We start from the raw sequence: 20947 nt of genomic DNA, 5'->3' as shown, positions 1-20947 counted from the left end.
TCAGTCATACCTATTCGGGCACATTGCACTCTCTCCTCAAGACTGTTGCTGAAAACTCTGATCATTAATTACTAGACTCTTACTTACAATCAATGCAAGTGCTAATACTCTCCAGTCTCCACTCAGCCTGAATTGGTTAAATAATAAACTGGCTTTTACCGCTGTAATGATCCATTTGTAAGAGAGTTGTCCTAGAAACTCCAATACATCGCATAAGACTCTATTCAAATGAGGTATTGAAGTGCTTTTTCTCAGAGGCTCCCAGATCACTCACTTTTTTTTCTTTCTCTAAAAAAAAAAAAAAAGTCATCCAAGTCATTATCCTCACTGGGAAGCAGACTTGCCAGGAGTTAGGGGCCTAATTCTGAGAAAAAATACCTGCTGGGCTGTGCTGAACCTGGTAGGCAGCATTTGGTCACCATCCCACCACAGCTGGCTCAGAGCTGGAGCAAGCAGATCACTGCACACCTGAGCTTTCCTAGTCTGTGGAGGGATGTATCTGGGTGGTAGCAATATGCTTTTCCTCCTTCAGCAAGGATACACTTGGCAGAGCCCACTGCTATTTGTTTGCTATAATCCTGGAGGTGATGGCTATCACCAATAAAATGCCATGTTTAGGTGGGGTATCTGGGAGCAGAGAATGATGTGGACGAATGCACAGCCTGCAGTCTGAAGACCATGCAGAGGTGGAAGCTGGCCTGAGAACACCACGAGCAACTGGACTTGAGGGAGGAAAACCAAAGTACCAAGAGTAACGGCCTCTGAAAGGCAAAAGAGTAGTTAGGTGGATAAATGAAGCATTAAACCACTTAGTTCCTTCTCTAAAGATAAGAAAAGAAGATAAACCTTCTCTAAAGATAAGAAACTTCAGGGTCTGCAACTGGAGTGCCACAGTGTCAAGTGAAGCAAATAGACCTGAATGATACCCCGATATGACAGTAACATGCTGAGGTTAAAACGCTCAGGATGAACTTAGTAGCTGGACACACAATTTAGTCCTGCTCCCTACACCTTCCTTCAATGTCAGCAGGTGCTTTGTTGGATTCCTAAATATATATATGTATATTTTCCCCAGAAAGTTAGACTTCTTCAGATGCTTAAATGCATTTAATAACTGGATTGTTTAGTACTGCCAGTCTTTAGTGCTGTTCTTCCTCTTCTTAGTATATCAATCTGCTCTCCTGAGTTATTCTGAGAGACACATGTTGAGTTCATAGAATCATAGAATCATAGAATATCCTGAGTTGGAAGGGACCCTTAAGGATCATCAAGTCCAACTCTTGATACCGCACAGGTCTACCCAAAAGTTCAGACCATGTGACTAAGTGCACAGTCCAATCTCTTCTTAAATTCAGACAGGCTCGGTGCAGTGACCACTTCCCTGGGGAGCCTGTTCCAGTGTGCAACCACCCTCTCTGTGAAGAACCCCCTCCTGATGTCGAGCCTAAATTTCCCCTGCCTCAGCTTAACCCCATTCCCGCGGGTCCTGTCACTGGTGTTAATGGAGAAAAGGTCTCCTGCCTCTCGACACCCCCTTACGAGGAAGTTGTAGACTGTGATGAGGTCTCCCCTCAGCCTCCTCTTCTCCAGGCTGAACAGGCCCAGTGACCTCAGCCGTTCCTCGTACGTCTTCCCCTCCAGGCCTTTCACCATCTTCGTAGCCCTTCGTAGCCCTCCTCTGTACACTCTCCAACAGTTTCATGTCCTTAAAACATGACCAAACATAAACAGTTTCATGTCCTTTAAAGTTAAATCAGAACCCAAGTGACTTGAGTTAAAACTGCAAGATGCATTGCTAAGTTCTAACTCCAGAACACATTTCATTCTAATGTTATACGATCTGCCAGAAAATTATAAGAACCCAGCAAGGAATTAAAAATAATAATTAATAAATAAATAAATAAATAAAATAAATAAATAAGAGAGAAACTAGCTATATTTGATTTTTTTCATTACTTATGCTGTTCACAGAGCTTGCAAATGATTTTTGTGTAGAGAACAAAAAAAAAAAAACACACAAACTTTCATACACAACATCTCCTACTGGCTCTGTGTATGATCTCTATTATGTACATGTTTCATGTATAGCTAAGATTCAAAGACAGTAGAGTACTGAGGGATTCTTCTCCTGGCTCACAGGAAAGGTTTGTTCTGCTTTAGAAATCCCCAAAATAATGAGTCTCCTGTAGTAGCAAATGTAGATACAAGGGAGTGGTATTAAGTTTTGTTGTAAAATCTAGATCGTTTGCAAGCACTACACTTCTTTAATAATGCAAGGACAACAGCAATGTATTTGGGGCTTCTTCAGTGAACATTAAAACAATGTTTACATTCAACATCTGTGAAGTTTTTTTTTTCTTGAGATAGCCATAAATTGGGAATTGCCATATATAAATAGCAAATAAATTGAGTCCATATTATAAGCTTTTATATACCCCCCAAAAATTGCCTCTGTGTACACCCTTTTATTTGTCATTATCTGAAACAGCTCCACACCTAAACCAGTGCCAAATCCTGCCCTCACCCTCACTGCTGCATGTCCACATGTCAGTGATGTCACTGTTAATGCAGGACAAGTCAGCCTGAACCACAGCAGCTCATTAGATAATTCACACTTTAGTAGATTTTGTTGAATGGACAATCAGTTTATTATTTTTATGGGTTTGCTGTAACCATTATTTTGCTTGCTGTCCTAGTAAGGTTTCAGCTACACAGCTGGGCTCACTCCTGCAAACCCACATCACTTCTGCATACAAATAGCATGGGGAGGGTTTGGAGGATTTAGCCCCTGGTTTATAAACTGTAAATTATTTTAGAAGTCATATCAGGTATAACTTATTCCAAGATTTGTTTGCAAATTTTAATCAGAAAACACAGAAGGGATATGCAGTATGGATTGAAATATTCTCTCACCTTCAGCTATGCCCAGGTTGACTCACTGTGGGCTGAAAAAAACGGCAGAAGTTACAGCATGCCTGATAGAGGAAGGCTGGACACAAACTAGAGAAAACACATAAAGAAACATTTATTTAAAAAAAGTAAATCAACCATAAAGATCCTCCCAGTAGACCTGGGAGATGGAAGCCTTTCTCATTTTCTCCATGGCAAAATTTAATCTAGCGGCTTGGCTTTTCAAGCGTCATATTCAAAGAGATGCAAATTTGTCAGAGCTTAGACCCCAGCTGACTTTTAGCACTTTGTGAATGTCAAAGGGACTTAAAGGTTGAAGTGTCTTTACCTCCTTCCATCCTTAGTAATTCAAAACCAGGCTGAAAATACAAAGCACCCACCTCTACCTGTTTGTTCAGGCCTTTCTATTTCATGTGTACCTGCTGGCTATAAAAGTGTTTGTTTCAGTTGTTGTTATCTGTTTTAACTAAAAGCACATATAGAAATGAGCATGCAATTGAAAAATGTTCCACTGGAGAATCCAGCAACAGCAGAAAACCTTCCCCTTCAGAGAGCTGCCCTGTCCCCCACTGCACATATACGCATTTTAGAGGTTCTTGCAACATAGCCTATTCCCAATTGACTGATTTCAGAACTGCTATTAACTGAGTAGTAATCTCACCCAGTGACATGGTTCACTTCATACAGTCTCAGGAGGTAATATATCTAATAAAAATAAAAGTAATAAAAATAAAAGCAACCCTAATGAATACTACATACCATGTTAGGTATGTACTATATCACATAGCAGGAGACACCTGAAAGCAGTGCCAATGGCTTTTTTTACACCTGCCTCTTATATGATGTAAATATCAATCTACTAATGGAGTTCCCATTGATGAAGGATAAGGAAAAAAAAAAAAAAGCATTGGACAGATTGAGACAGACTAATCTTGCTTGCCTAAAAATGGCAACAACAAAAAAGTATATATAAGCAAAAGCAAAAGGATTTAAGCTCAGTTCCATGGGTAAGTTGTTTATTAAATTAAATTACATTAACATATACACGATTGGTGTGAAGGGAAGCCCCCAACAGCCTTTACCAAATGACAGATTCAGTGAGTGAACTAGAGCTCTAAGGCTGGACCTAGAGTAACAGTTTCAGAGAAGTGTTTCTTCTCATTTAACAATTTATCCATCCTTTTGATGATGAATTTACTGGAAAAGGATGACTGTCTCTTTAAAAAAGTAGTTTGGGCAGTGTTTTTTGGTTTTAAAGTCTGGAGACAGTGGCATTAGATTGATTAGGTGTGTACATGTTGGCTGAGAAAGCTGTAGAAAGGGGAATGGAAGTGTTTGACAAGATGAAAGACTATTCAACATGTTAGACAGCTGGTTGAGTGAAAAGATCTATAACAGCACAGTAAAATATACTCAACAGTAAATGATACCTTCACTGCAAAAGCTACTACAAGTTAGGTCACACAATTTTAGCCTAGGATGACAGGTTCAACCAAACAAAGTTTAAAACACACAATTAATGTGCATGTGCCTGGTAACAGACAGATAGCACTTGAGAAACTGAGACAGACAGGGGTTCCCTCTTCCAAATTAAATAATGACTATGCAAAGTTTCTGAGCCAGATTCTGATCTCGTTTGGTTAATCAGAGTAACCGCTCCAATCTCAGAGGAGTTGTTCCTAACTTACACCAAGGTATAAGATCAGGATCAAGGTAAGATCAGGATCTGTCCCGTTCCTCAGTTGGTTACCTTGCTATAGAAAATGAACACTTGTGAGAAATAATGGTGTTAGGGGAATTGTGAACCTTCTTTCTGCAGTCCTGTAGTGAGTGATGAGAACAGTCAAGGGCTATATGTAACTGTTTGTGTTACATTTTTTGATTTGCACATGAAGGCTTTGCAATCACCATGTGATTTTCATAATTAACGAAGCACAAAACACACCAGTATGACAGGAATAGTGAACTGTCATGCATGCTACAGATAGAAGATAAACAGAAAATGGATAAATGACATTCAATGCTTTTTCAGAAAAAAAAAAAAAAAAAAGGATTTCAGGTGGGTTTCTGGTGATAGGCTAGCAAGGATTATGGTAGACTATAAAATAGTCTAAAACCAGATGATGCTTTTCTTTCAGACAATAATAGGACTTTTGTACCTGGACACAGTTGGCTAATCTTATTTGATTATTCATGATGCAATGATCACTCTAGATAGCAGTGGTTGTACCAAAAAAACTTTTAATCGAAGGTAAATATGATGCATGAAACTAAAAACTTTATCAGAAGAGCTCGTATTTCTTTTGTTTTCCCACTGAGTTAAAGTAATGAGGAATATAGCAGAGGGAAACATTGAAACAATATTTTTTTTTCCTCAGACTCTTAAATCCCTTTATACTATTGGGGAAAAGTATTTTAATATACACCCACACTTTGAGGTCACTTTATGTTGCAAGCGCAGAGAGGCCTTAGTTCAAATAAGGATTAGGCCCAAGGTCGATAGGATTTTCAAAAAAAATTTTAATGTAGTTCTTTTTTTAGAATGTGCCTTCTTTCCTAGCCCTGCTGTTTGAGTGACAATGCAGAGCTTCAAAGTCTTTATGACATTTTATTTAGAAGAGGTAAAAAAATGCGTCTATTTTTTTTATTTATTTTTTTAATTTTTTTGTGAAATCAGTCCTTTTGTTCACTACCCTTGTATGAGCCGTCTTCATCACAAGGTTTCAGAGAGCAAATAGAGCATTTGTTAACTTGATTCCATTGAATATTTGACTACAACAAGTATTTTTTAATACTAATGTTAACACATATTTCTTTAATTATAAAGCCCTAAAGGTATGTCAAACTAAGTAAACCATTAGATTGTCAGAACATTAATAATCTATTAGTCTACATAGAGTTGTTCATGCAGTGCAATGGGCCAGAGGGTTGGTTTCAGGATTCATAGTCAACACACGAGGGTATCCATTGCTAGCTCCACCAGGAACATAGAGAATAACCTTGAAAATGCAGCCTAGTAGTTATCTGCCTCAGTCTGCCCCCTTGTAAAAGTCTAGAGATGCTTTGAGGTCTTCAGATGAAAGGTGCTATTAAATGCACAAAGTATTTATTAATTAATATTATGCTGAGCAAACTACGTTTGTGCTTCTAAAATGTAAATAATGCATTAAAACCCATCTATAATACTGTAAGTGCTTCTTCATAAGCAGATATTTATAAATTATATGGTGTACTGAGAAATTATTTTAGTAATCCAAATGAACACAACTTCTGGCATGGAAGTGCTCCAAACATACAGACTGCTTCACCTATTCATCTGTATTCACACTGTTGGTTTTTTTTTTTTTTGGGGGGGGGTGGGGGGGATGGACAGGAGGAACAGGAGGATAGGGGTTTCCACTATCTTTCTTTAAGAATGTTAATTGTTCTGGACTTTTTCTTTTTTTTTTCTTTTTTTTTTTTCTGGGGATTTTAAAGCATAATTTCAGTGTTAATGTTCTAATATACTTATTAATGTCACCTCCCCCCCCAGTCGTTATTCTCAGGAAATTCCTCTTGCGTAGAAAGTTATTTCTTTAATTGCTTTGAAGCTTTGTCTGATTGGAATACTAAGATGTCTCAAGTCACTCTTGAAGTTCACCAATTATATGTATAGATACTGTATAGCTGAAATGGAAGGTATAGTGCAAAACAGAAACATCAGAGACAGAAACTGTTGATCAGACAGAGAACATCTTATTTTTCTAATGTAAACTCTCTCAGGCTATAGGCTGAACTCATCAAAACAGTAACCAGAGTTAGCTCTAAGAAGTTCCCCACATACTGAGTGACTTATGGATCACAAACCACTTGTTTCAAAGATAACTTTACCTCCTGCAATGAAAGTGGAGCAAGTTATCTGTACTGGATGTCCAGACTCAGAAAAGCTAAATGATAACACCAACTGTGTAGTTGTTTGGTGCTTAGAAAAAAATGATCAGCAACTATGTCTTGCCTTTTTAGGACAACTGGATTAGCAACTACAGCAGCTTTGAAATCAGGGTGTCACAAGCCATGAGCAGCATGTTGCTTTGGTTGTACCGCAGGAAGACTGAACTCTGGTGTTCCTTCTGCCTCACTTAAAAATGGCCAGATTTTGTCTCGGAAACTGGCAGCTGCTGTTTTTTTCAACCCCTAAAGCATCCCCTGGCTGTGAGGATGCATTCCCTGCCTTTAGTCCAAGCTCAAGTGAAACAGAGGGCTCTTCTAGGTCTTTCTTCTCCTATATTGGGGGTTTATCCCACTCATTAGGAAAGCTCATATGGATGAGGTAAGCAGTAACAATTCTATTCCTCAAAATGTAGCATTGTGTGTAATAGCTGAAATATATTACCTTGACTAATTATTCTTTTGTTTGTGTTCAAGACAAGGAATGTAACTGGGTTTATATGCACTATGCAGTGCTATGCCATAATGATAGAACCCTGCATAGTCTTTGCTGCAGATAGCAGGGGGTTATTTCCCAGAGACAGTGTACCCTGGGCTTGGGGGCTTCAGGGTGCAGCTGAAACATCGGTTTATTTCATTGCAGCTCTAGGCTTCTGCATGCCAAAACATACTGTTCATGGACCCAGGCTGAGTCAGCTAGTTTCTCTGTAAGAAATGCTGCATTTAGGTACATATGTGCTTTCCTAAGCTAGCCATGGTGCTTCTGCTAATGCTTGAGTAGTAGGAATAAAAATCAGCACTAACAGAAAAGTGGTTATATAACAAAAAAATATATATGCATTATACGCATAGTTTATATAGAAAGGCACAAGGCCTTTTAGCATTTATGAGCTGCTCCCATTAAAATAAACGTTTGTGGTTTTTTTACTAAAAATTACAGTTAATTACATTTTATGAGATTCTATTTTATGAGATGAAGTATCAGACTTCAACTTTGACTTTGTTAACCTAATTGTATGCCTCAATTAAAGTCTACCAATCTATCAGTTTGTGAGGGTAAAATCATCCATCACAAAGTTTCTTGGTTACAGATCACTAATTAACTGGTAACTGAGATAGATTTTAATCATTGTTAAAGACCTGCAATTTCGTACATTGCTGTTGCAGAACTGCGTAGTCAATTAAGCAACAATAACCTGTCTATTTTACTTGGTATATTATACTAATGCCTTGGGATGTTTGCATGAAATACATAAATTCTCTTGTATTGTAGTTAATTAAATCCAAGACCACGGTCTGTAAAAGTCACCTGTCTGACATCTGGAGAATGAGTGGGAATCAATGCCAAAGACCAAACCGAAGCAACAACTGCTTAAACTAACAAAGTAATTTATGTCCTTCAAAGAGCAGAAAGAGACAGAATGCAATATTTTTTAGTTCCTTTAAGTTTTATTATGATTTTATGAGACCATTCTTGCTGGCACAGAAGAGGTTGGTGTCAGGGGACTGGTGCTGCTTCCAAGTGTAACTGCCTCAACCAAGTCAGACAAGAATGACAAAAAAAGTATTTTTTGTCATTCTCTGCACAAATGAAAGAAACTTGTCATTCCAACTTCACAAAACAGCACTAGAGATGAAATGCTCAACTCCACTGGGACAGCCATTTTTTTGCTGTTATTACAGGAGAAAATTATAACCATAAAAATGTCCAATTTAGAAAAAAGGTGCCACTTTAGTGTCATTTGCATAAAAGCTGTTACATACAAATTGTTATAAAGACAAATGTGTAGTACTCTTGTTGAAAATTGCTTATATCTTAGGTGCTTTGCCTGAAACGACATAAAGGCCTCTTCAAACTGAAATTCATTCTCAGGTAAATAAAGCTGGAAAAGAATTTTCACCTATTTGTATGTACGTGAGCAGTTTTTCATATTGTCTTAAACAGATTCTGACATGCATTTCTTCCATACGTTCCCTTCTTAGCCTGCTGGTGGCCTCCATTATGATAACTTGCCTTTGCAGATGAGGGCAGATGAAAAGCTTGTCCTGAGTGCAAGACTATAAATAAGCTAAGGTAACTTTCTGTAAATGCAGTGCAGCTGTTACTTTCTTCTGTTAGAATGTGCTTGCAAATACCCTTCCGCAATGAACTGATCATTGTCCAGACCTGAGATGGAATACTCATGTCTCTGTCACTACGACTGTAGTGAAACACATAGAGAAATTTGTTGCTCTTTTCTCAGAAATTCAACTAGATGATGTTGTGCCTATTGGAAAATTAATATTTTGATGATGATTATTATGATGATGACAATCCTTCTGTGTTTTGCAGTGATGTTAAGATTTGTCAGCCAATAATACATCTTCATTACACTTAGCACTTTTGTCACTCCACTGTTACGGCTCCTATGGAGAAGTTCTTCCAAACTGTGCTGGAGGCAATAAAGGGGCTCCACTTCCATTTCTCTGTCCCAGCTCCCTCCTGAACCAGAGGTTATACCCCCCAAAGCAGTCCAGTACTGTATTTTCTTACTCACGTTCTGCATCAGGCTGAGTTGATGGGTCAGACTGGCTAGTAGTAGTGTGCATTTTTGCCACTCCACAATGACTGACTTTTGCCAGCCCAATAATATCTATGCAATTGCAGAATTATTAAGTCATTGTAACCTGAGTGTAAACAGAGAAACAGCTAACTATGGAACCCCAAGTTGAGATGTCTAACTCATCAAACCTTCTACATACCATACCATGGTATTCACAGATTCTTTGTTGTGTCTGAGATAAAGAAGCAAAGTAAAATATATTATGGTTCAGAATCCATTAGCTTTGATACCCCTGGCTATGAGGCCCATAAGCATACCGATGACCCGCTGAGACACATTCTATGTTGCAGTACTAATAACACTTTACGTTATATGGAAAGATAGGCAGTAAAATTAAAAATAAGGTGTTCTCTGGAACAACAACAATATACCTACAAATACTTTCTCTTCTTTTCTAACAGGTTAATTACATTTCCAAGCAAAATAAAGTAATAAAATAAACAGGGGGAAAAAAAAAAAGTTTAATTATCTAAATACATTGCAAACACTACATTCCAAAAGACCCATTTTGCCGTGTCAGAGAGAACCCACAATTTCAGGTGAGGACAGGAGCATCCAGAGGCACTTCAAACATTTGAACACCAACTGTGAATGTGTAATTTGGTAATTTAAAAGCAGTATAAGAAGAAAATTGTGACCAATTCTCCCCCTTTTTTGTTCTTAGCATGAAAAAATCCTGATATCTGGCTTCGACTCTCTCAGGGCTAGATCCTGATGCCTTCTGGATGGAGGGTTCTGCACAGCTGTGTGACTGTGACCAGGCTGTGTGAGCTGAAGTGTCGCCTTAGCTGGCACCACTCCCCACCATCTGCACTTCTTTCTGCACTATAGTGTAGAGATACTTGATTCCTATGTAAGAAAGTTACATGTTCTTCAGAGAAAATCTGGGAAAACACAGGTAAAATAAAATGTGTTTTTCTTTCTTATTTATATTCTCATTAATTTGTTGGAAAGCACCAACCAAAATGATCACCAAATGGTGTTCTCCCAGAATACGTAGTTTATTGTGATTTTTTTGTTGTTGTTGTTGCTTTCAGATATGAGTGAGGAGACATACTCATCTGTAACTGCCTTGAAATGGTGAATTCCTTACACAGAACCAACCACCAGTTCTTCTGATAATCTAGTCAGCAAAGAGTTGATGTTAATCCAGCTCCAATACTTACACACAGTAAAATTTTGCCACACACTAAAGAAGAAATAAAACATTTTTGCACTAGTCTGTTAACAAGAATTGCACCTTTAATTATGATTCTCCACCTTGCCTCAGGTATTTGTCCAAAATGGGGTTTTGCTATCTATGTTATCCAAAAATCTAATCTTGAAAATTATTTCACAAGTGAGAACACCTCCTTGACATAATTAGCTCCCATTAAAATCAATTAAACTAGGCATGAAAGTCAAGCAATTTGCATGAGCAAAGACATTACAAGAATACGACTTCTGTGTGTTGTTATTTACTGCTGGACTGATAAGAGAAAAAAAAAAAAGAGTGATTTGATTTATTCTTCTTTCAAGTTTTAAACATGACAGATAACTGCAAACAATAAATTCTGTCTGTTAAAATCTCTACTGAAGAAATGACCAGGGGAAGACTAGCCACAAAAGCCTTTTGATTCTCCTGTGTTCATAGTAGGCCAAAATAGCTGCCTTGATGATTGTCCTTTGCCCTTATGAGGTATAAAGAGAAAGCAGAAATATGCTTATTCAGTCTCTCATCGGGCATGCTGATGAGGTAAATATCAAGGTAAAGACACTATGTAAATTTAGGTCCCTTGATACCTCACACAAAGGTCTCGTAGATGAAAGACTGGCCACTGGATGTGGTGTGACGAGCTTCACAGAGGAGAAACCAGGTGGAGGAAAGAAACTTTCCCCTTATGAACTTCTGCCATTGGGTGCTGGGAGCAGAGAGCGGCACTTCCCTCTGAGCTTCCCCTCCTTGGGGAGCTGCAGAAAGCAACGAGGTGACCTCTGAGCCTCCTCTTCTCCAGACCAGACAACCCAAGTGTCCTCAGCCTCTCTTCACAGGATGTGTCTTTCAGTCCTGTTATCAGCTTTGTTGCCCTCCTCTGGACACTTTCAAGGACCTTAACATCCTTTTTATATTATGGAGCCCAGAACTGCACACAATATTCTGGGTGAGGCCATACCAAGGCTAAGTATAGGAGGATCACTTCTTTGGACTGGCTAGTTATGTATGCTGGGTTTAATGCCCTCTTGTCTGCCAGGGCACACTGCTGGCTCATGCTGAGCCTGCTGCCCACTGGTACCCCCAGGTACCTTTCTGCTGAGCTGCTCCCCAGCCACTCGCCCCCAGCCTGTGTCTGGGTCCAGCACTGCTATGTCCCAGGTGCAACACCTGGCATTCTCCTTTGTTGAACTTCATGCCATTGCTAATCAGCCAGTGCTCCCATCTATCTAGCTCCTTCTGCAAGGCATTTCATCCCTCCAGGGAGTCAGCAGCACCTGCCAGTTTAGTACCATAGGTAAACTTGCTGAGGATGCACTCCATTCCTGTGTCCAAATCAATGATAAAAATGTTTAACAGAACTGGGCCTGGAATTGAGCCATGGGGAACACAACTAGTCACCATCCACCTGCCAGAGGTAGCTTAATTTACTACAAACCTTTGAGCAATACTGTTGAGCCAGTTCATCACCCAGCTCGTGGGTGATAGTGTGAACATGTTTGTCTCACAGTTGGACAATTTGTCCAGCATGATGCCATGAGGGATGATATCAAAGGTTACTGAAAGTTACTGAAATCCAGAAAAATTACATCTGCTGCCTTCTCTTCATCCACTGAGCAGGTGACCTTATCATAGAAAATCACATTACTAAGGCAGGACTTTCCCTTGATGAACCCATGTTGTTTCTCAGTTAATAGAAATCAGATATAGAGGAGAAAATTCCACTTACACTCAGCTATTATCTATTCCTCCAATAAAAGACAAAAAGGGAGAGAGAAAGAGAGCACAAAGAAAAGGCTGATATTAATGAAGCTTTCCTCAAAATCTAGAGTGACGATGAACTGAAAGAGGGAACATACAGATGCAACTGTAAAGTTGAAATGAAAGTTGGTTGAAAACATTTGAAGCCAAGAAATATAAGTTTGCAACCAATAAAATTATATCTCATTACAATAGCTCTTTCCTCTTCAGTCACTTCATTTTCTTTTAAAATACAACTGAAAAATGTTATTGCCTTTTGATATGGCTTTTCTACTAATCGGTGGATATCAAAAATACCCAGTGACTTTTCTCAAACCTGATAAGAAAATTAAAATTTGAAATGAACATATTTTTTTTCAAGATTCTTAATGAACCTATCAAATAAATATTAGCAACCAGTCTAACTCTTTAGTAAAATTCTCCTTTTTCACAATATCTGGAGGAGACCAGGCAAGCGGTGACATTTCATAGTGTTCATGATTGTTCAAGAATTGTCACTCTTGTCTTTTTGTTACTTTCTCTCTCTTGCCCTGTCCCCAATAACCTACTTGTTTGCTTCCTTTATTTGTTGTGTCTCATGATATGTTTCCAGACACAGGAAAATGGAAAAGAATATAAACTCTAGCAGCCTAAACACAAATCCAAAAGAAGACAGGGGATACAAAATTTTGAAGAATAACTTGCTAAAGGCATAAAAATAATAATAATTTTTTTTCAAATACATCAAAAGCAGGAAACCTGCCAGAGAGTCAATCAGGCCTACAGGTGTAAGAGGAGTACTCAAGGAAGATAAGGCCATGTCAGAAAAGCTAAATGAATTCTTTGCATCAGTGTTCACTACAGAGGAGCTTAGGGAGGTTTCCACACTGGAACCATTCTTTACGGGGGGACAAATCTGGGGAACTGTCTTAAATTGAAGTGTCAGTAGAAGAGGTTTAAGAACAAATCGATAAAATGAATAGTGACAAATCATCAGGACCAGATGGTATTCACGCAAGAGCTCTAAAGGAACTCAAATATGAAATTGCCAAACTACACACTGTGGTGTGTAACCTAGTGCTTAAATTGGCCTCAGTACCAAAGGAATGGAGGTGGGAAATATGCTACAAATTTTTAAAAGCATTTTGGAGTGGGTAGGTAGATCCAGAAAGCTGTAGAGCAGTAAGCCTAATTTCTCTACTGGGCAAATTGGTTGGAAATATTTTAATATTGTAATATCTGACATCCAGAGAGTTAAGTTTAGACTAAAAGAATTAATTTCTGAGTATCTGGGTGATAAAACAGCAGATACAATAAAAATTCAAGTCGATATAAAGGAAAAAACTCTCAGATAAAGCTAGTTAATGATAGGTCCTGTAGTAGCTATTATAATTAAAAATAAAATTAAAAAGATAAAAATAAAAAATAAAAGAAGTGACAAAGTAACTTGGATTGTCAGTTTGAAGTGAAATCATCAAGTATGAGATTTAAAACAAACTAAGTTATCTGTTGATATAACTGTGGAACTCCTTGCCAGGATATGTTTTGAATGATAAAAGTATAATGAATTTCAAAAAAAAAACAAAAACAAAACAATAGCTGGAATCTTTATGAAAATAAAATAAAATAAAATCTCCCAGGATATATATCAGATATCACAGTCAGCTTGGAATTCCCTTGGAAAACGTATTACCAGAAACTGTGAGATTAGTATGCTGGGGAAGCATCTACACTTGCTTTCTTTCTGATACTCTTTCTTTAAACAATGATTACAGGCTATTTTTAAAGACAGTAGACTTGATTTGATGGACCTTTGATTTTTTGCCAGTATTTGCATTCTTATATTAGATTTAATGTAATTTGGTAAGATATGACCAAAGAAAATTTTCAAATAAGATCCAAATTCTACAATGAATACCAGTAGAAAATGTTTGCTCTACTGGAGAAGAAGTTGTAAGGACTTCGTTTGAAGCAATGAGACTTTCCTTAACTGGAGGTATTTTTTTATCAATCTTGCTTAATGAAGTTGGAATAGACAGTGTGGCTCCCATCAGTTCTCAGATAGGTTCAAGCCAAAGCCAGATTTGCTGCTCATACCCTTCATAGTGTATTTCCACTGATCTTTTAGACAAGTTCATCATAGAATCATTAAGGTTGGAAAAGACCTCCAAGATCATCCACTACAACTGTCCCCCCAGCCACAAAAAATGCCCACTATACCATGTCCCTAAGTACCACATCCAACCTTTCCTTAAACTCCCCCAGGGATGGTGACTCCACCACCTCCCTGGGCAACCCTTCCCAATGCCTAACCACTCTTTCTGAGAAGAAGTTGAAGTGACAGTCTGTAGGCTTCTTAGCACTTAATTTTATCTCTGTCTGCTTTGGAATAGTGAAAAGGAAGCAGCCTTTCACAGAATTACCAATAAATCATCATCCCTAGACAGGAACTGTAAAGTATGTAATCATGGATTGTATTTTCTTCTTATAGAATATTCCGTAATGATTAGCAAATTCTCTAATGTGTAATTGTAAATACTTTTGAAAGAAAGCCGTCTTCTTTTTAGGATCATTTAGTCCTGAGTATCCCACAGGTCCAGTTATCCATGTCTTTCTAGGTAGCTTGCTGGTATCTCTAGCTACCCAGGAACTTAGATGGCTTACCACACATCCATCTGTCTTCTCAAAACCTATAACTACTCACTCCATTTGGCAGAGTGGATGAACATTTTGTTCAATTACATTAGGCATTCGATTTTAATTGTTTAATATTTCCATCAATAATGTCTCCTTAAGTCATCTGTTCAAATTTTGCAATGTTAAATTGTCTTTGTAACTTAGAACAAATGAAAAAAAAAAAAAAGGCGCCTTAGTTAGCTCTCACCTGGCTTATAATGAAATGCTTCTGTATGTTAATGTTTTGGTTATTAAAACATATAAGCACAGGAAAAAAACATGGAATGGACAGCATCGGGGATTGCACTGAGAGTAGTTCTCCATGGAAGAACAGCACATTGGATCTCTAATAGTGATAGATATTCATGCTTGAGATGGGCCAGGTCACTGTAAGTTTAGAAAGGAAAAAAAAAAAAAAAAAGATTATAAGATGCAACTGTAAAGAAGGCATAAGGCAGCAAAATATGTACCCAAGGCAAAGCTGAGAAGATGGCAAATTAGCTACTATTATGCCAACCATACCCGAGCAGAAGCAGGGAGGTAGATATTTAAGGCAAACAAGTGTTTTCTTCTGGATGAATTTCCCTAAGTTCCCTCAGGAAAATGAGGAACCTAACCAAAATTACTTCAACTAAATAGGGATGTAGCAAATAAGAAGCCACTCATAGACAGTCCTTTCTTCTGAAGAGGGAAAGCTGACAAATGGAGTGTGCAAAGCAATGATCTCCAATAGCTGGAAATTGAATCCAGTCCTCCTGCTTTCCAGGATTGCTGAGCACATCAACAAAGTGGGGAGTTTGCTTTTGTTTATAGCAGAGATGTGTGTTTTTTTTAACTGATGCCATCAAATTGCATCACCTCATATTGCTAAAAAAATGCATGGGAAAAAATCTGATGGGCATTAGAAGTATGAAAGATCGTGTATTTCATGGTAGCAGGTATCTAAGAAGTTTTGCTGCAATTAAGATCCATACAAACACATTTTGCAATGTAAACTGCTACTGTCTCTGTAGGTTTTAGTAGTATGTTCCTGAGGCCAGCCATTGTTTTTAAGCCTGTCTGGGTTTTTAGAAAGCCGCAGAAGTGTCTGGGGAATAAGGAAAAACAAGGACCTGAAACTCAGAAAGGTTTGAGGTGGGAGGTGGATTCTGAGAAGGAAAAGAAAAATGAAGAGGAAAAGATATGGAATAGGAAGGAGGGAGGTCAAATAGTGAGAAGAAGAAAGGGAATAACTCAGTACCTGTGAATAATGAGGAGTTTATGTATATGTATACATGTGTGTGTGCCTGTGTGTATATATATAAAATACATGTATCAAAAACACTTCTATTATTAAGTAACTGGTGCCTCAGATTGAAGGCTTTTTTTCATCCTGAGATTCCTGGAGATACGCACCAGTGATACCACCAGAACTGACACTATCCAAAGGGAATTCTTGCTTTGGAGACTCAAAGTCCAAGGTCAGTCCAGACAACCTCTCAGCCAGGTCCTGTGGGAGTCATAGAAGTAGACCCTTGCTGTGCCCACAGTGGTGGCTCTTTAAAGTTTTATATTTTGGAAATGAAATTGGCTAAGGAAAATTCATGCCAATAAAGTGTAATGCCTTGTCCAAATGTAAAAGAAAAAAAAAATATATAGCATAACATGACTGCGAGGAAGAGAGCACCCTGGAGTCTTTTTTGACAAACATTCATATGTTGTGCTGAGAATAACTGTGAGCTGAAAGCCTAGAATATAGCTGAGCTGCCTCTTTAAACACAATACCCTTTCCCTTTTTTTCATTTAGTTATCTCCTTCTCTGCTCTGTGGCTCAATCTGCATATGTTATTGGCCTCGATTCCCAGGGCTGCCACCTTAATCTGTAGTAGCTAATAGTACAACCTCACACATGGCCTGGGACCAGGCTCAGGTTAACAAGAAATCCAAAAGCAAATGGCTGGGGGAGGTTGCTATAAAATAACCACTTGAAAATTCAGGCTGTGATTTTTTTTTTTCACATTTGCATGGAGGAAGCAAAGCTTTTAGTCTCGGAGGTTCAGTCAAATGCATTAAAAAGATGAACATTTTAGTTAATGTTCTAAGAAGATTTCTAAAAGCAGTTTTGATTGTGTACTATTAGCATTAATTAATTTCTATACTGAGACCAGCCATTATATTAGTAGAATGCATATTTTAATCAATTTCTACTTGCTGTTTTGTGCAAGTTAAAGGTAGCTTTGTGGTTTGTGCCTAGTTTATACAGTGCATTTAACTCAATGTGCCTTAGGTAATGTTCATCTGAGGTTCAATGTATACTCTAATCAGAGCATGATACAAGAATTATGAATGAAACCCCGACATGTAATGGGGTTGTTTTCATTTTGGACCATAGTGGAATATACCTTCTCTAAACAGGTGCTTGAATGCATTATTAAATAACACAATACTCTACTGCACTATCATCAAAAGCAGGCATAAACAGTTAGGATTAAACCTATTTTCAACAACAGCTTACCTGCATTTGAAAGCAGCTGTTTGATATACATTTGCAATCATTCTGTCTTGGGTAAATTTAAAAAGACCATGTCAAGTGATTTTAAAACAGTTTTCAGATTATTATTTTAGAAATATTTTATTATTTTTTTATGAACAATTGAAAAAAAACAGTCAAAATTAAATAATTTCTCTCTTTTTTTTTCCTCACTCTTATTTGACAAACAGTGGGAGTTGCTCCTCAGAACTGCTAAAAAGCATTTGAAATTGTTACAGTACTGCTATTTATTTCTTTGTTCATAAGCACTGATGATTATTCAAGTGACCAGACCACCTCCTCTTTCCTAGTCTCAAGGATCCCTCTTCTTCCTCATCCCTTGGCACTTCCCTTCCAGCCCAAGGGAAAACTGATGGTGTGTCTCAGCACCAGAGGAAGGGAAGACCGGGTCAGGACTGGTCAGATTAGGAGGCATAATCCAGTCCCACTTTGGTCCCAAACAAATAGATGTTTCTAAACTGTTCATTCAGGAAAGATGAAGTCCTGAAAAAGAGAGCATGAGTAAGGACAGTAGGGTTGAAAAGGCATGAAAGGAGAAGGTGCAACGGGGGCTAAGAGACATACAGAGAACATTTGATACAGGGAAGTCCCTTAAAACCACAATTTCTCAAGACAGATCTATTTTCCTTTCCTCTGCACTCTGCCTTTTCATGACTGCTCTCCACTCATTCCCAGAGCACCCAAGGCCTGCCACCCCATGCCTTGAGCCAGCTGAGCAGCACTACACCAAAGGACATCACCACCCCATTCCTATCAATGGGCATGTCCTCGGTTTGCCCTGGAAAGTCATTCCTCACAACCATAATTACAACATCTTGTGGTCCCATCCCTCCCATGTTGCCCTTTCCCACACATTGTTCCTCAAGTTTTTTCTCCTCTTGTTGCCGTTGAGGGACTTTCTGTTCTCCAGACATTTTTTGAGGCTCAAAGGGAGGTCAAGTTCAGGGTGCCAGGAGCCATATGCAAACACTGTCTTGCTCAAGCTGCTTCCAGGGTGAACAGACTGGACAAACAAATGTTGAAAGTGAAAATGGAAGTATAACTTCACAAGCAGCCTTTAAGGCTTGTCTCATGTAATCTGAGCTGCCTGCTAGACTAAGCACTATGCCAAGTGCCTGTCCATGAACAACCCCCCCATCTTCCCCACTCATATGCATGTCACAGAGCAAAGAGCTATGGATAGACCAAAAAAGAGTCACAGATAAAATGGATGTATAAGCAATATTTCTATGGCTCCCTGTGAGGTCATCTTCAAACACAACATAAACCAGGTTCATATTTGCATCTCCTCTATAGCACCATTGTCCTGATAGGAGATGAGTTCACTGCTGCTGTGCTCCAGATCAGCATATCCCCAAGTCAAGCTTCAAAGTACTAACCTTTTGTAAAGATCCTTATAAGAAAAGGTGATGTCATCAGTTTTCACCATAACATAAAACAGGGGATCAAGTGGTGTTAGTTAACTGAGTTTTTCCTGTATTAATAACTCATATTACTGATTACTAATAAAATAAGCCTACATAAGCTGGAGGTATCTGGCATAAACAAGCACCACTGGATTTCACATTGGCAAGCCTACAGTGATGTTAAATATTTAAGAAGACATGAGGAAAAAGAAATCATTGTAATTGATGCCAAAAAAAAAAAAAAAAGAGTTGCCACTCCAAAGGTTTCTGAGATTTAAAAACTCAGGAAAAATTCCATGAGTATATGGGCAACTTACTTATCACCATTCCAGACCATTCGGGCTCCAAAGATATATCATGCCTGTTCTTCCTGGTATCTGTAATTCAGTTTTGATGCCTGCTCACTCCTGCTCCCCCATCTTAGAGTAAGGAGCTGGTCTGTGAAAGCAGGGCCCAGCCATTGCTGCACACAGGCTTACGGGAATGACTTTCTAGCCTTTACTAGATGCAATTGCAATCAATCACCTACAAATGAAGTCTTCACTAGTTCATTACCAGTTCCCTGAGCCATCCAGCCTCCCCAAATGCTTCATAAAACTTCTAGATTTCTAATATTTAAATTAAGTATTTCAATTACCTAATACTTAGCAATGCTGCTTATGTTTCTCTTGATTTTTCTTTTCCTACATGGACTTGGGTTAGAAAAACTTCTGTATCAAATGTATATCTTAATTAAAGATAAGCTGTTTTAAGTGCAGGAAAATTAAAAAAAAAATCAAAGTTATCATTTTTCTCTCTGTTTCAAAGATGCAAATTCCAGAAAGAGAGCAGTTAGACTTTAAAAGAAAAATTTATGAGTATTTCCCTCTTGGTACTCCTTTCAGTGCTTCCTAATTAAGGACAAGCCAATACAGTATCATGTACCAATCTGGTATTTATTAACAAAGCTAGTCATGATTTTTAACTGATTATTGCTCAGAGGATCCTCCCCTCATTAATATAAATGAATTAGGAGGAATAGTGCCAAATGTTTCAAATGGGAATTAACATGAGACTGCAAGGTATAATTAGTTGAAAATGCTAAATACATCAAAGTATTAATTTGTGTATGCATATATATATATGCCTATATATGTACCACATTTATATACTTTCTAAAGATATGATGTATATGTACACACAGTTGCATACATCAACTTAAGTGCAGCTTATAGATGGATGCATACCTGTTTTATTATATTATACCCTGCGGCTAAGGAAAGTAGGGTATCAAGCTGAAAGAGGATTACAAAATCCAGGGAACAAAAATAGAGAGACATCCACACAGGATAACTTTGATAATGTATTTCATTTAAGGCAAGGAATCTCTGAATCAAACACCATTGTAGGTACAATATCACAGCCCTGTTGTCTTGTTTTCCGTGAGCCTCATAATTGTGTAATTTTCTTTCCTTTCCCCCTGTGATTTCTGTGCTTTTATGTGTGTCTGCATGTGTTTGTGTCCATGTGTACTTGCTAGTCTGTAAGTGTGAATACAGTGAGTCTGAATCACCACAGCCCAGACAATAATTTTACTCTGCATTTCAGATGTTTAGATTTATATAATACTTTTTTTCAGTGTTTGTGACAACTTCTGCAGCTGTTTGGGAGAGCCTCTCAATATTTCTGGAAACAAAAGTTATTTGGGAAACAAACAGCAAGGTCAGAATATCAAACAACAGGCAGAGAGGCAAATCAGGACATGTAGCAGAAATATGCTCACCTTTATTTCTCAGCTATACTCTGTACTCAGCTGGAAAAAATAGCCTCTTTTTTCGTCACCTTCTGAAACCAAAGCTCATGCTACTCAGTGAGATACAGGGATTACAATCTAAACAACCTGAGAGCTAAGCTACTACCAGTTTTGGACTTCTTGGACCTGTTAATTTTACACAAAGGTATAAAACTGGGCTAATCCAGTGGG

The 20947-nt window shown here is 38.2% G+C and overlaps 1 long non-coding RNA gene across 2 annotated transcripts in view; it reads right to left on the bottom strand.

Moving 5' to 3' along the window:
- Positions 1–20947, bottom strand: part of LOC136790982 (uncharacterized) — a 63551-nt gene that overhangs the window by 11504 nt on the left and 31100 nt on the right. The window contains exons 3-4 of one of the 2 annotated variants that reach the window (XR_010831991.1): positions 2914–3000; positions 1540–1705 (exon numbers count right to left, since the gene is read on the bottom strand). This is a non-coding gene — a long non-coding RNA (uncharacterized lncRNA). Of the gene's footprint in view, positions 1–979; positions 1706–2913; positions 3001–20947 lie in introns of those variants that run through there. The other variant, XR_010831990.1, reaches the window with a different exon arrangement.

The sequence above is a fragment of the Anser cygnoides genome, chromosome 5 (assembly GCF_040182565.1).
Source record: "Anser cygnoides isolate HZ-2024a breed goose chromosome 5, Taihu_goose_T2T_genome, whole genome shotgun sequence".
Classification (NCBI taxonomy): Eukaryota; Metazoa; Chordata; class Aves; order Anseriformes; family Anatidae; genus Anser; species Anser cygnoides.
Note: the sequence above shows the minus strand (reverse complement) of the source record. Positions and strands in the feature narration are given on the sequence as shown.